The 13,827-nt window shown below is 41.7% G+C and overlaps 1 protein-coding gene and 1 long non-coding RNA gene across 25 annotated transcripts in view; one reads left to right on the top strand and one right to left on the bottom strand.

Annotated features, from left to right (window-relative positions):
* Positions 1-4,279: 4,279 nt before the first annotated feature.
* LOC124071777 lies at positions 4,280-8,641 on the bottom strand. The gene is made up of 3 exons (XR_006845394.1): positions 8,504-8,641; positions 6,527-6,655; positions 4,280-4,381 (listed from the first exon to the last, which is right to left on the bottom strand). It is a non-coding gene; the product is annotated as an uncharacterized LOC124071777 (long non-coding RNA).
* ptprdb (protein tyrosine phosphatase receptor type Db) overlaps positions 8,476-13,827 on the top strand; it is a 135,560-nt gene continuing 130,208 nt past the window's right edge. For 19 of the 24 annotated variants that reach the window (XR_006845378.1, XM_046412560.1, XM_046412516.1 and 16 more), the window contains exon 1: positions 8,476-8,634. The gene's annotated coding sequence lies outside the window, so the exon portion shown is untranslated. The remainder of the gene's footprint in view (positions 8,635-13,827) is intronic. The other 5 variants (XM_046412659.1, XM_046412640.1, XM_046412624.1 and 2 more) reach the window with 1 other exon arrangement.

Here is a 13,827-nt window from a genome sequence, read left to right as displayed (position 1 = left end):
CGTAAGCACCACTACAAACTGAACATTAAAGTCTTATGAGAGAAAAGAAAAGAAAGAACTCTTCATCTAAACACATTTTATAAGGAACATGTTTTAGGAAGCTTGTGGTGGTAATACAAACCACATTGTATTCAATCTAAGTGTGCAAAATGATTCCACAGGCAACATGAACTTGTGTTAATGTAGGCAATGTATTTGGTATTCAAATGGTAAACAAAGCAACCACTTGGTTTGGTATTGTGCATCTTGCGTTGTTTTGTTGCTTTATTTTTGGAAAGAAAGTAAAGGCTTTTAGTGCAGCTGCAGGCTAGCCTGTTGGCAGCTGTATGCTAATGGCTTGTCTTGTTTGGGACTTTGAAATCAAAGCAAGTCTTATTCTGGTCAGTGCTGGCCTTAAAGCTGTCAGTTTTAGAAATGTAGAGGTGGGGGAGAAAGAAATAAAACCAATTTAGTTATGGTTATTTACAAAGGAAAGACCGACCAATAGCATCAGACAGTCATTTAGAAGCTACATGCTAAAAGCTCGTTTTTACTTTCAGAGTTACAGCAGGTCTGTTAAAGAAGAAAAGATTTGGGGTGTTGAAAAGTGTAAAAATTGAATCTTTCATGCACAAACATGAGATTTGGGGAAAGGATCAAGCACAAAAATAAGGGCCAGATCCTACAACTGGTACTGCAGAAATGATCGTCACAGCATTTTCCACTAATCAGATCTGTCAGTCTTTCTTTGCCCCTCACACTCTCTTCAACTACCTTTCCACCTGCCCTAATTCTTTACCTTGCGTTTTCTTTTTCTTTGTACCATTCCCCTTCTCTCTACCTTTCTCCTCTCTATCTTCCATGCCTCCCTCCCTTCCTCTCCACGTAGGCTGTGTGATATGTAAATGCACAGACAGCTGCTCTCGTTCTCTGAGTTTTGATTCAGCAGTCGGCGTAATTAACAGCTCCCCGAACTGTGACTCATCCCAAACTAGGTGAGAGCAGCTCTGTCAGCCAATAAGCACTCTCTTTCTCTCTTTTTTTTCTCACTGTGGTCTCCTCTCTCCATTTCTTTCAAACACTCAGACACACATTGCACAATATTTACAGAGACATACCCTGAGACACTCACATATCCCCCAAAGACTGAAACATTTAGGGTCATCTCTCAGCACCTGACTGGTACACTGTTTCCCCTGCCCTCTCTTGTCTTGGGTCTTCCTTCCTTATTCCATCCTGTCCTCTTCCTCCTCATCTTCCTCTTCACCTCTGCACCCTTTTCGACTATATCCCTGCTCTCTGGTCCTCTCTTCCACCCCAAGCCTACTTATCTCTTTAATGTGGTTATCAATTAACATGGGAAACTGGGACCCCAAGGCCCTTAGAGAATTAATGCATAACATCTTAAGCCACAGAGACAGGCTCCGATGTGCTCATCTGCTTGCTCTCCTGTTCTTTTCCTCTTTTTCTTCCTATTTTTCTTCTGCAGAGAGGGAATGATTCATTTTTTCTCTTTCTGGGTTTGAGCCACTTGCTGTTTATACAGTAGCAGAAGGTTTTATGTTGCGTTTTTTTTTTAATTTGGCAGGGGCTGGCCAGCCGCATCTGCACATCTATCCCGGTATGTTGCAAACACACACTTTGTTTTGACAATATGGCAGGTGTGGAGATTTGTGACTATGGTAATGGCCCAGAGGTCTGTGGCAGCCATAAAAAACATGAAGCAGGCAAAATTACTAGGCTTCAAATCTAAAATGACTCAAGGCACAATTTGAATAAAACTAACTAGTTTTATGTGACCGCATCATAAATGGGTAATCAGCTTGTGATATTACTCTCTTCCTGTTAACACAGTACTGACTTTCAGCCAGTTTAATTTTCAGTAATTAAAGTATAGTTACTGTCCCGCTGAAAATTACTTGAAAATTGTGTTTATAAATTATTTTGCCTAATCATTGTTATAAAGTGCATGTATGTAGCTAAGAAAGATTGTTATGTGCAAAGTGGTAAAAGAGACTAGACGTCAACAAAATCAAAGCGTTTGATTATAAAACATTTTGAGGTTTATTAATCACATTCACAGCAAAACAACTTTATCATGTTACTGTTAATAGTAGGATTGCTAAACAGGTTTTTAATGCACACAGAAGTGCACACTGAAATTAAATTATTTTATAAAATTTGTTCAGAGCAACATTTTTAAATAACTCTTTTTTTTAATTTTTGATTTCTACAAAGTTACGACAATCAAATTAGGACTACATTTTGATTCATCTGAGCTATCTTGGTCTGAAGATAGTTGAACACATGGCACAATCACACACCAACACAAGTCTGACCTTCACATCGCTACCTTCCACCACATGAGCTTCACACTGCCTATTGTCAGTGGATCATCCAATGTGAACATAATTCCCATAAGAAAACCTGTTCTGGGTAGTGTAGGAAATGCACTGCATGTGACAGTGACAGTAACTGTCAACCAAAGTCTGAGCACGGTCCCAATGACAAGTATGAATTAGTATGTTTTTTAGTAAATTATGAACAATGTGATCAGCCTCTAATTTTGTTAGAAAGAGAATAAATTAGCAACGGATTATTATTTTTTTCTATATTAACTTTCCCCAACTGTGTAAATCAGTAATCTTTCACTGCACAGAATAATTAATATACCAGCAGGGGTTTACAAGTACAGCTGCTCAAAGTCATTCACTCCTCCGTTAAATCAATGGCTTCTTTAGTTAAATTTCAAGCTTTCTGAACTGGAGGCTGGTTTGATTGTGTGTACTTGCTGCGAAAGCCACAGCAAAGCACCAGGCACTGCAATCCACAGCCAGAGTTTAGCTTTAGAGTTACCCCACATGTGTTCTTTGATAGGCCTTTTTCACAGCAGTATGACTTATCATAGAGAAGCACAGGTGGAACCAGTAACATTAACGATGACTTTGTTCTTTTCAAGAGTGACAGTGAGTAAGCACACACAGTACCAGGACCCTGAAACTAAACGGCTAAATGGAATTTAGTCATCATTTATTTTATTATTTAATATATTTGCTTTTCGCTGTAGTTTGCCAAACTGTTTTCAGTGAGAAAGACCTGTTAATTCAATATTTCCTCGAAACCAAGCGCAATGAACTCAAGAAGAGCATCTTACAAGTAAAAGGAGCAGCGGACATTCAGTGCTGGCTCTGCTCCAGTTAGACAGGTAAACAAACTGTGATATAACATTAGCTAAAATAAATTAACTGACTAGGTTCTAGCTAATTTAGATGCTAAATAACGTGGTTAAATTCACAGCAGTATTATGTAAAACTTTACAAATGCTCCTCAGTGCTTTGTCTTGTCTTTGTAACTATACAACTATAATATACAAAAAGACAAAGCACAAGCAAATTAAGAAAACATCGTCTGCAGTTTGCACATGCACAGCATTTAGCATTGCAGTGCTTTCTGAAAATGCATGTCCAAGCTGCACACAGCAAAAGTGAGCCACACCTCCACTGTCATTTTTTTTTTTTTAGCTTTTACTTCTGGCTCAATTGGTTTCAGTGTGTTTGTTGTCACTGGAGATGTGTTTGCCAGTGTGGAAAGTGAGAAAAATCAATCATTCAAGAGGTGTTACCTCCAGTAATGTGTTGAAACGCTAATTTAGACTGATACTTTTTTGACACGTGTTGGTGTCCACAACTTGGTCTCATTGTCTGAAAAATGTATTCCTTTAATAATTGTGAATCAGTAGCAGCCGAAGCAGGTATTATATGCTGGTGAGCCAAAGTCTTATATAACTAACAGCGTACTTCACATGAAAAGCTCAGAGGCCACAATCCTCAAGATGACTCAATGTGTTTAGTTACTGGCCCCCCCTCCTTCAGCTGCAAGATGGTAACATAAATATTGTCTTAAACCTTCAAAATGCTACAGGGTGACTTGACCTCATGGTGTGAGGTTACATTAAGCTTCTATTTTCTGCTGTGTCAGAGTCTAAGGTCAACAGTGAAATGACATAATCAATGTCTACATGGAGACACAGTTGGGAGTTGATGACCTGTAGTGGCAGAAGAGGATATAGGCTAGTGTTAATGGCATTATTGATATTCCAAGTCATCTTGAAAAAAAAAACACTTAAATCCCACCCCCACTTCACTCCCTTGCACACAGACAAGTGATAACAGTCTTGTGGGAGTTTATCTTGCTTTCTCAAACATTTAAGCTTTAAAATATCAGAGTTGGGAAAAGTGATTTATGCTGGCAAATAAAATTACGTTCTTTTGTTCTTCACGTTAATTTAACTACATCCTATCAATACAAGCATTTCAAATTCAGCACATACCTACAAAACACACAGCTTTTGCTTCAACATGTCCATCGTCTATGTGGTCAAAGGGGAGAGTTAAACCGCCACCTGGAATTCAAAAGCAATCAGAGCTGATACCATTCATATCCATTATGCACTGAACTGGATCGATAGTGACAAGGTCTGCGGCTCATCGCTCTCGGCTTGTCTGCAGGGGAAACCCTAAACTATAGGAAAATGGCCAACCACCAGCACAAGCTTGAGAAAGACCATATAAAGGAAACATGGATTTTTATCAAGCTGGAAAACATTTATTTAGATATGTGTATGATTAAGTGTTTGATGTTACTCTTTGAACACAATGTGAGCCATGGATTCACCAGATGGGAGGGGTGCCTGTCTGTGTGCCTGTGTGTGTGTGTGTGTGTGTGTGTGTTGTCTTTTCCCCCCCTTTATGGCGTTTGAAAGGCAGTTTTTTTTTTCTTATTTAAACCATGTTGCTTTGGTACCCCCTGAGCTTTCAAACCCCTGGGTGGTCGATATGGCCTAGTTTTTGAATTTCCTGCTGCACACAGAGAGGCACACAAACAACTGGCACACATACAATTCACCGTCAGCCCCACTCGCACAGCACGCAAACACACAGCAATACAGACCTTGTAAAGCGAATCGACAGAACACGTATGAAGGTGCATTATCTTTTCTGTTATCCTTTTCTTTTTTTTCATTCCAGAGAGGACAAGGAAAGCATCTGAAGAGGAGGAAAGGGAAGATGAAGGAAGGGAGGAGGTGAGAGAAGAGGAACTGGAAGAGATGAGGAGGGGTAAAATGAAAGAGGAAGAGGAGGAGAAGAAAGGGAGGGCTGAAATATAATAATGTGTCACAGTATATGGAGCTGAGCCAAGATACACGCTGTGAATAATCTGTGGAGGTTTTTTGCTGAACCGGTAGTTGTATCATTAAAAATATAATGCCAAATATGTTCCAGTGTCTGGCTTGCTTTAATAATGACAGCCCAGGGGATGGATAATTAAGATGGGTGGTTTGCCTCTATATAGGTTTAATAGTTTTCCAGTGGGTCTTACTCATTCTTTTTGTATAGGACATTGGTACTCTGACCATCTCAGTGACACTATCAGTGCTAGTTTAAAGGACACCCAAATGTGCTCTGAATGTGTAAACTGCTTACACTACCCCTTAAAAGTTCAAATGATCTATTTTGTCCATTTTAAAAAATGCATACAACCTAACAATCTCCGAGGTCTGCAGCTGTTTTATGCATACAGCAAAGCATGTGAAAACCGCCGAGCCTAGGAGAGACTGCATAAGAAAAACGGGAAAAGAATTTCCTATTATTATTTCTGTGAATCTTGAAAGTGAATACAGATGGACAGATGGATACAGATATAACAGCAGGTGCATAGCAATAAGATTCATCACCTTGAAATCCAGGTTTAGACCTAAATCTACTGAAGTGTTGAGTCCCAGAGTGTCTTAAGTAAACCGCTGTGAAGCCAATGCAGCTTTTCACAAGGAAAGTCTGAAACTTTAAATCCGGAAAGTAAAGTCTTTATAATATACACTTCTGCCCTTCGTTGTGACTTCCTCTGTGTGCCCTTCGCAAGGAGAAATGAATTGATTGACCAGTTATTGGACTGACCAGTTGACTCATTGATTCACATGAAGGGAAGTATCTTTTAGCACTGCTGTCTCTCTTGGTAAACGGTTTCATATGGTTTACATTTGATTGCACAAGAAAATCAAATAGTTGTACAGCATACAGTGCAAGCATCACATCAACATCACAGCATTTATGCAATGATGGACATATCACAAAAAAACTCCAATGAGCCCACATACATATACATACGGATACGCAGAGTACAAAGCTGACGCACACACACACAAACACACACACACACACACATTTCATCCCACATGGTCTGTAAATAGAGAGCAGGATGTTGCAGACATTTGGGTGCATGAACAAACAAGAGAAAGAGAGAGCTCCTAGAAAGAGAGAGCAGGGAAGGAGGGATGGATGGGGGGGGTAGAGAGACAGAGAGATAGAGAGAGAGAGAGAGACAGGAAAGGAGATCTATGGGTAGGTGGACAGATGAAGTGGTGACTCAGGAATGAGATATGAAAAGAAAGGATCCAGCACTTGGAATTATTCTCCACCTCCCCCTCCCTTCTGCTTTCTCATTCTCTCAGTGGTCAGGAAAGGTAGCATGAGATGGACAAGGATCTCACCATGAACTTTACTCCTTTCTAGTCTTCTCTTTCCTCTCCTCCCTTGTCTTTGTCTCCTCATGCAGGACAGTGTACAGAAAGTCTGACACTCTTATCTTGATGGCAGCAACAGTCACCAAGCACTCAAGACTGCATTTAATAAGAGAGAGGATATTCAGGAAATGGGACACAAACTCTCCTACCTGAAGAATGTCCAGCTTTTTTCCCTGTTCTTCTTTTTATAAAGTATAACATGAACATGAAATCGAAAATAATACTAGTAAAACAAAATACTACACTGCTTGGCAATGTTGCCACAAACTAAAAGAAATGGAAAATTTGAAACTGAAACATTACACCTACACATTTTTGTAGATTTCAGCTCCTGCTATCATTGTTAGATTCCTGTAATGATGCTGTAATATCTGACCAGAGTACAGAGGTCTGTTTGTGCTCAGTTAAGATCTGCATATTGCCTTTGGCTGTGTGAAGGAGGGTGATTTGGATGAGGGTGACAAAATGAAATGCACTTTGCGTTTTACTGTTCTTGATGTCATGCTTTTGCTCTTTATGAAAAAGTCAAGACATCCGCATTTCTTGACACATAAAGTGACATGTAAACTGTGGCACAAGTTAACTTGTTAAATGCTTGCCGTCACTGTTTGAAAGCTTTGTGTGTGGAATTTGTTTAATGTATATACTGATATGCTGTATGTGACATATGGATTTACTGCCATGCTAGTTTGTTTTCTTTCTTCTTTCTCAAACTACATGGAAGCTCTCCCCCTGAGGAAAATGCTTAGCCGAGGTAGTAAGCCTCCCAGATGTCAACGCATTGTCTCATAATCAATTTAGTTAGTAGATGATGGCCTGAACGATACCCACACTCTTTAAGTATATGACATTTGTGATGTGAAACTGTGCCACGTTAAAGCTTTATTTCATAGAAAACTGTTGTTGTTTATGATTGTGAAGGGTGTTTTTTTGTTCAAGACAACGTCGCCCACAACTGATTTTAAATAATTTATTCGCTCGTATTCGTGTAACATTGGGTTACTGTATTCTCTTCTGTAAAAGGAAAGGCGAATTTGCCACAGTACATTTGCGGTTTTCACCAAATTAACATGTGGGTTATAAACACTGTGAATGGTGCATGTCTCTTGAGATGCCTCCACCACCGGAGGTAAGCCTGGCTGTGAGCCAGAAAGTCTCAGGTCATCTCTTTGAGGAGGCTACGCTACCTTGAAAAGCACAAATGAACACCCTGTCTTTCTCTTTCCCTTTTTTCCATCTTTTTGTTTAATCCACATTATCTTCACTGGTGATGTAAATAAGAAGCCTAAAGTATTTATAAACTGTACAATAACTGTGTAATCTTTCTGCGTGTGTGGCAGGATCCCGGTAAGCCTCAGGACAGTCCATGATGACTGTGTCAGCATCACTGTAGCCCTTAAACATACACCTCGGATGCTTTTAAGTGCCTTTGTGAAACAGAGAATTATTTCTCAACAGTTCTGATGAGTGTACGTGGTATATTTTCTTGTAATGGTTTGTGTCTTATATCTTGCCCTACTTAGATAACTTTTAAGTGGTGGTTTGTTAAATTCAGTTCTCTGAATCTGTCTCTCACCGCTGCACCTCTGATCTCTCTCTCTCTCTTCCTCTCTCTCTCTCTGCCCCCCCTCTCTCCCTCTCCCTCTCTCTCTCTCTCTCTCTCTCTCTCTCTCTCTCTCTCTCTCCTCCGGAGCTTATCTCGGTGCGCATCGTCAGCATCAGTTTGAAGTCAAATCTGACAGCCGCTGCCTTGCCCGGTCCTTTTTTCCCGTCTCTTTCACTCTCTGGTGGTCATCCCGTCTCGTTTAAGAGGTACAGACCCGGATTAGTGAGCTAAACGTGTGTAATTATTGATGTACTTTTTTGGGGGGTGGTTGGTAAGTGGTGGATTGTTGACCTCGATTGGCGCCCGGGAAGAGTCTATGGGCTGACGTGCGGTCTTACCTTGTCTCTCTTTGCAGTTGAGTCGGGACTGTGGGAGCGCGCGTCTGATCGCTTGTCTTCAACTTGGGGCGAAGAAAGACGGGAAACTCCTCGGGATTCTCCGTACACCGAGCTCTGATCCGGATATTCTGGTGAGCACACTTTGGCCAAAAAAAAAAAAAAAAATGTTGCTTGATTTTAATCCTTTGCGTTCTCCGGCAAACACTTGAAAGTGCTCCCTCTGATTTGTTTAGAAAGTGGCCATTGCACTTCTGTCTTTTCTTATTGAAAATTCTCACCATAAAAACACTTGGGGAAGCATTTTGCGGATTGTTTTGTGGCGCCAGGAGCTGATGGAGACAGCGTGGCTGCGCAGTTCGTTCGCTCCTCTCTTTCAGTTCTTTTTACCCCATGGCGGCGAAGTTCTCGCTTATTATGCACGGGAATTAAATGTGGCCATTTGTGACAATTATCAGTCAGTATTCCTCTCACGGAGGGTGAAGAGAGTAAAATACAGCTGGCTGGGGTGAGGGAGTGGGAGAGTTTTGGGGGGGTGGGGGGAGGCTAGGTGGAAGGAGTGTGGGAAGAAAGGAACATTTGAGGGATCCCTCAGGGAAACGCTGCTTCCCTTCTTTTTATGAGACGGGTTTTATTAGTCTTTTATTTCTCCTACAATGATGACATTGTCTGATATTGTCTAAAGCCTCTACTTAATATGCTATTATTGTCGTGTGTGTGTGTGTGTGTGTGTGTGTGTGTGTGTGTGTGTGTGTGTGTGTGTGTGTGTTTGTGTGTATAGTGACATCCTCCAGTAGTGCTGGCTGTGCTGTAGGAAGAAATCTATGGGGCCATTTGCTGCTTTTATTGTCCTGTTTATCAATTAAGCTTGTCTATAATAGAGACATCACACTTCCTCCAACATAAAACATTACTCTCCCACACACCATCCGTTAGCATCTCACCTCCCACATAGCCACACTTGCTGTCCACAGCCGATTATCTGGTTATGTGCCACCATTTGCACTAATAGAGAGTCCCTACTTAATGTAATGACAACCCGATCTGTCAGCCCGTGCACAACAGAGGGCCGCTTAAAGGCTCATAAGCGGTGTCGTCAAGGGCAGATTGAAAAGCTGTAAAAGACAGAGGACATGACAAAGTGCCTGAGGAGGTTGTTTGAGTAGTTTGTTGACGTATTTTATTGTCCATGTACAGTATGGGGCCGTCATTGTGAAGCATGGACCCAGGAATGTGTCTGTCTGTGCGTGTCTGACTGGCTGTTTGTGTGTGTGTGTGTGTGTCAGCTCTGCTCAGTCATGTGTATGCAAGGAAAGAATAAGTGAGCAAAAAGAAAAGAGGGACAGAGAGAGAGAGAGAGAGATTATGCTAACTCAAAGTATTGGAGAAAGAGGAAAACCCATGTAAGCAGTTTTTCTTGTAGCGTATATATTTAAATATTTAGCTGTCAGGGCCTTCACTGATACACAGTAGGTTCTTCTGGCTTTGACATGCTTGTCACCAGCATGAGGTTTATACGAAAGAAGGCCACTGCTTATTTTAGCTTAGCTGTGCGACTGAAAGACAAACAAGGGGAGGATAAGAGGATTGACCAAACAAGACCACTGACTTAAACACAAATGAAGGCAGTTCATAACTCAGGTGCTATGAGAGGAAATTGGTGTGCAGTGGTTGAGGGTCCAGTGTAACGTATCTCTCTCACTTATTTGCAGCAGCATAAAAGCTTATAGATGGGAGCACAGGAAGAAAAGATATGATATTTAATAATCAGAATTTGTATTGTGTTTCTAGCTAAAAGTAAAAGTAATAAGATATTTATTTAATTCTTTATTTAAACAGGCAGCAGGTATTTTCAAGAGAGACCCGTGTATCATGTACAGTTAAACATAAACAGACACACATTATAAATACTAAGAAAAACATTTACAAGAGTGATTGCAAATATGAAAGTACATGTCAAAGGGAATTAATTTCAATTGGTGAGTGTCTCATGTCATCCCTCCTCAATTTACCTCCAGTACTCTTTTCAGATGAGATTCAGCCTGAGATTCACACCAGATGTCTCAGCAGAGATGTTTAACCTCATTGTCGACACGGCCGGCCAATCATGCCGTCATTTAAACTCGCCGACCCCCATCAGGTTCTTGTCAGGTGAAAATGAGATGATGCATTCTCAGACGACGTGCTGACATCATGTCAGTGATGGCAGTGAGGACGATGATGATGACTGTGTTCTGGCTAATGATTGTTATAATACCGATCACCTGATAAAGTAGGCAGGCAGGTGCGTTACATGATCAGTGCTGCAGTCAGGAGTACGAGACTACACCTCACACCAGAATAAGATCAAAAGTACTTGATTTCCCAGAAAGCTTCACTCTGAGAGCTGGGTGAGTTCCTCTGGAGCTGAGGCAAACCTCAGGTTAAAGGGCCTGAGCAAGAAGCAGATAAGTTGAGTATCTTTTGACAGCATCAAAGAATGGATCTGGTTGTGTTTGCTGTTGTTGTTGAGATGGTGGGCTGGCAGCATTATTGCAGTCTTAAGAACATGACAGTCCGCGCAAAATGGTAGTGGCATACAAAGCCAATCCTGATTTTTCCATGTGACAGATTGTGTGTGTGTGCTTTTTTTTTTCCTTTTTTTTTTTTTTTTTGTCTTTCCTCCGGTTGCTGTTTGTTCTCTCATATGCACACTTACTGCATCAATCACACACAACAGTCAAACACGTACTTACGAACATTATTCAATTTTTAACATGGACTAACATGACAAAAAAAGCTTTCAACACTTCCCAAAACAGCAATGCCGGATTGCAGTCACACTTGCCTACACACTTAGGTAAAAACCCTATTGTGTCTTGGACATGCCCATCCATTTTGTAATACATTACGTGGCCTTGGGCTTAAAAATATCTTGAACACAAACACACAAACACACACACACAGCTTTGGAGGGACAGCCTGTTGTGCTGGCACAAAACCAGAGAGCTGGTGATAACGAGGTTGAAGTTAGTTAGGATTTTAGCTGTGCCTCAACCTCCTAACACCCTTTCTAAATCTGATTCATCCCAAAATGAGATGTTTTTCCAAGAGAGGGAGATGAAAACACTCTTTCTCCCTCTCTGTCTTTCTCTCTCCCTCCCTTCTTCCCTTGCCAAATACAGTTGAGCTCAACTCCCCCTCCCTCTCTCCATTACTCTCATACTCTCACACACTATCTGTTTCACACCCCGTTCCTCCCTCCCGTTCTCTCACATCTCTCTCTTCTCTCCTCCCCTGGCACCTCGATGTGTTTCTCTTTAATTGAGATGCATTTCAATGTGGTGCAAATTAGCTTTCTACAGCTCCTGTCTAAACTTGTAACCTGTGTGTGTGTGTGCGTGTGTGCGCATGCTCTTGCATGTACGTGTACACATGTGATCTATATGTGTGTGTGTGTGTGTGTTTGTGTGTAAAGAGAATTCCCATAGTTGAAAGCACTACCTTCCTCTTCTTTCTCCAGCGCATCCTCTGATGCCTTGTCTCTCCCACAAACTTATATTTTTAGTACAGAATTAATAGAATTCAGTGGTTTGGACTCATGTAGCTGAGTCTCTTGGCTGGAGGAATTTGCTTGGCTGCCCTCTCTTCGGATTTGAATTCTGATCTGTGCCTCTGAGAGATGACAGTCCATGGCAGCTCATTAGGGACGGGGCCGGAAATCAGGAGGGTCAGGGAGACATGTTTCAGTTATGCAATGCTCGTTTTCCTCAGCGGATCTGAGCTTGCGCTGTTTCGCTAAAAGGAAAGGCAAACTGGTGATAATCTGTACAATGTGAAGAGTGAGGGGCACCGCCAGAGAACTTTAAAGTACAACTTGCCTCTTTTAACACTTTCCTTAGTTAGTGACTAAAGCATGAAATTATGTTCACAACAAGTTAATGGGTTATAGAGTTTCTTCTTTCAGAAAATTAGCTAAAAAAAATAGAATGGTGGTTTTCAAGGGGTCGAGACAAGCCAAGGGCACTGAAGATAAATCCAATAAACAAAACAAAATCATTTCTGTGATGCAGCAAGTCTTCAGTACGCCCATTCTGACCTTTTTCTAATCTTTGATTTTGTATTGTGAAAAACTGGATTGTTTTTCAGGCCCCTAAAAACTCTACAAAGGAAACAACATGAGATGATTTTTCTTTGGTTGAACTGCCCTTCGGTAGTAGTAGTAGTAGTAGAGGTAGTAGTAGTCTTGTAACCTTGCTGGAAACCACTAAAATAGAGGATAGGATAATGTGTAAGAATCTCACCTTGTGGCAGATACCGACACTCCTTTAAACAAACCTCAGATATATTTAGTCGATAAATACAGTGGAGTGTCTTGGAGAAAGTTTTTGTGGGTGGTCTCTGGTGTGTGCTTGTGTGCGCGAGCTGTGTATGACTGTACATGGCACGGTACAGTTTGTGCCGCTTTGTATGTGTGCATGTATGCCCACATGCGTGTGAGGGAGCGAGAGGAGTCGTTAGGGAGAGTGATGCTGACAGTGGGGTGACCTTGGGGCTCCCAGTCTTCCTCCTGTCGATGAAGGGGATGACTTAGTGCCTCCCTCCCCACCCATGATGGCTCATTTATTATCATTAGGCACACAGTCAAAAGATGCTGCTCAGGCCCTCAAAACGGAGTGGTACGTCTGTGTGTGCATGTGCTTGCCTGTGTGTGTGTGTGTGTGTGTGTGTGTGCACAAGCACCATTGAGAGTCTTATCTCTTACAATAAGTCCTGCACATCTGAGCATATGTGTCTGTCAGTCTGTGTTTGTCTGTGCACCTGACTTTTGTTAGCGTCTGAACGTGTGTTTATCCATATCTTGATGGAAGACGTGCTTGCCTGTCAGTCGACATCTGCCAGTGAGACGTGCCTCTCTGCCTGCTTACCATGCAGTATGAATAACGGTTCATGTCATAACCCTAACCTTACGTCACCTCAACCAGCCAGCGAGTAACGTCAGTGGTATATGGGTACATCAGGGCGGGCCTCTGTGCTATCGTTTCTCAGCGTGATGGATGGAGACTTCTGCAGGCCAGTCAATACCCAATCTGAGCCCCACTGTCCTGATTTAAGATACAGCAGCACCCAGGTGACACACTCAGAAGCACGCCACTTTAATCACTCTGAGCATCAACTCTACACTGCCAAGATTGGTGTGTGGGTGGGTTGGTGTGTGTGTGTGTGTGTGTGCGTGCGTGTGCGTGTGTTTGTATTAGTGTCTCACTCAGTCGAGCACTGCTGTAATCACACAGCGATCGGCAAGTGCTCGCACTTCTGACAGAGTTAACATTTCCTTAGAATGGAGA

Source organism: Scatophagus argus, chromosome 2, assembly GCF_020382885.2.
Source record: "Scatophagus argus isolate fScaArg1 chromosome 2, fScaArg1.pri, whole genome shotgun sequence".
Taxonomy (NCBI): domain Eukaryota; kingdom Metazoa; phylum Chordata; class Actinopteri; family Scatophagidae; genus Scatophagus; species Scatophagus argus.
The sequence above is the reverse complement of the archived record's forward strand: the minus strand, read 5'-3'. Positions and strand labels throughout refer to the sequence as shown.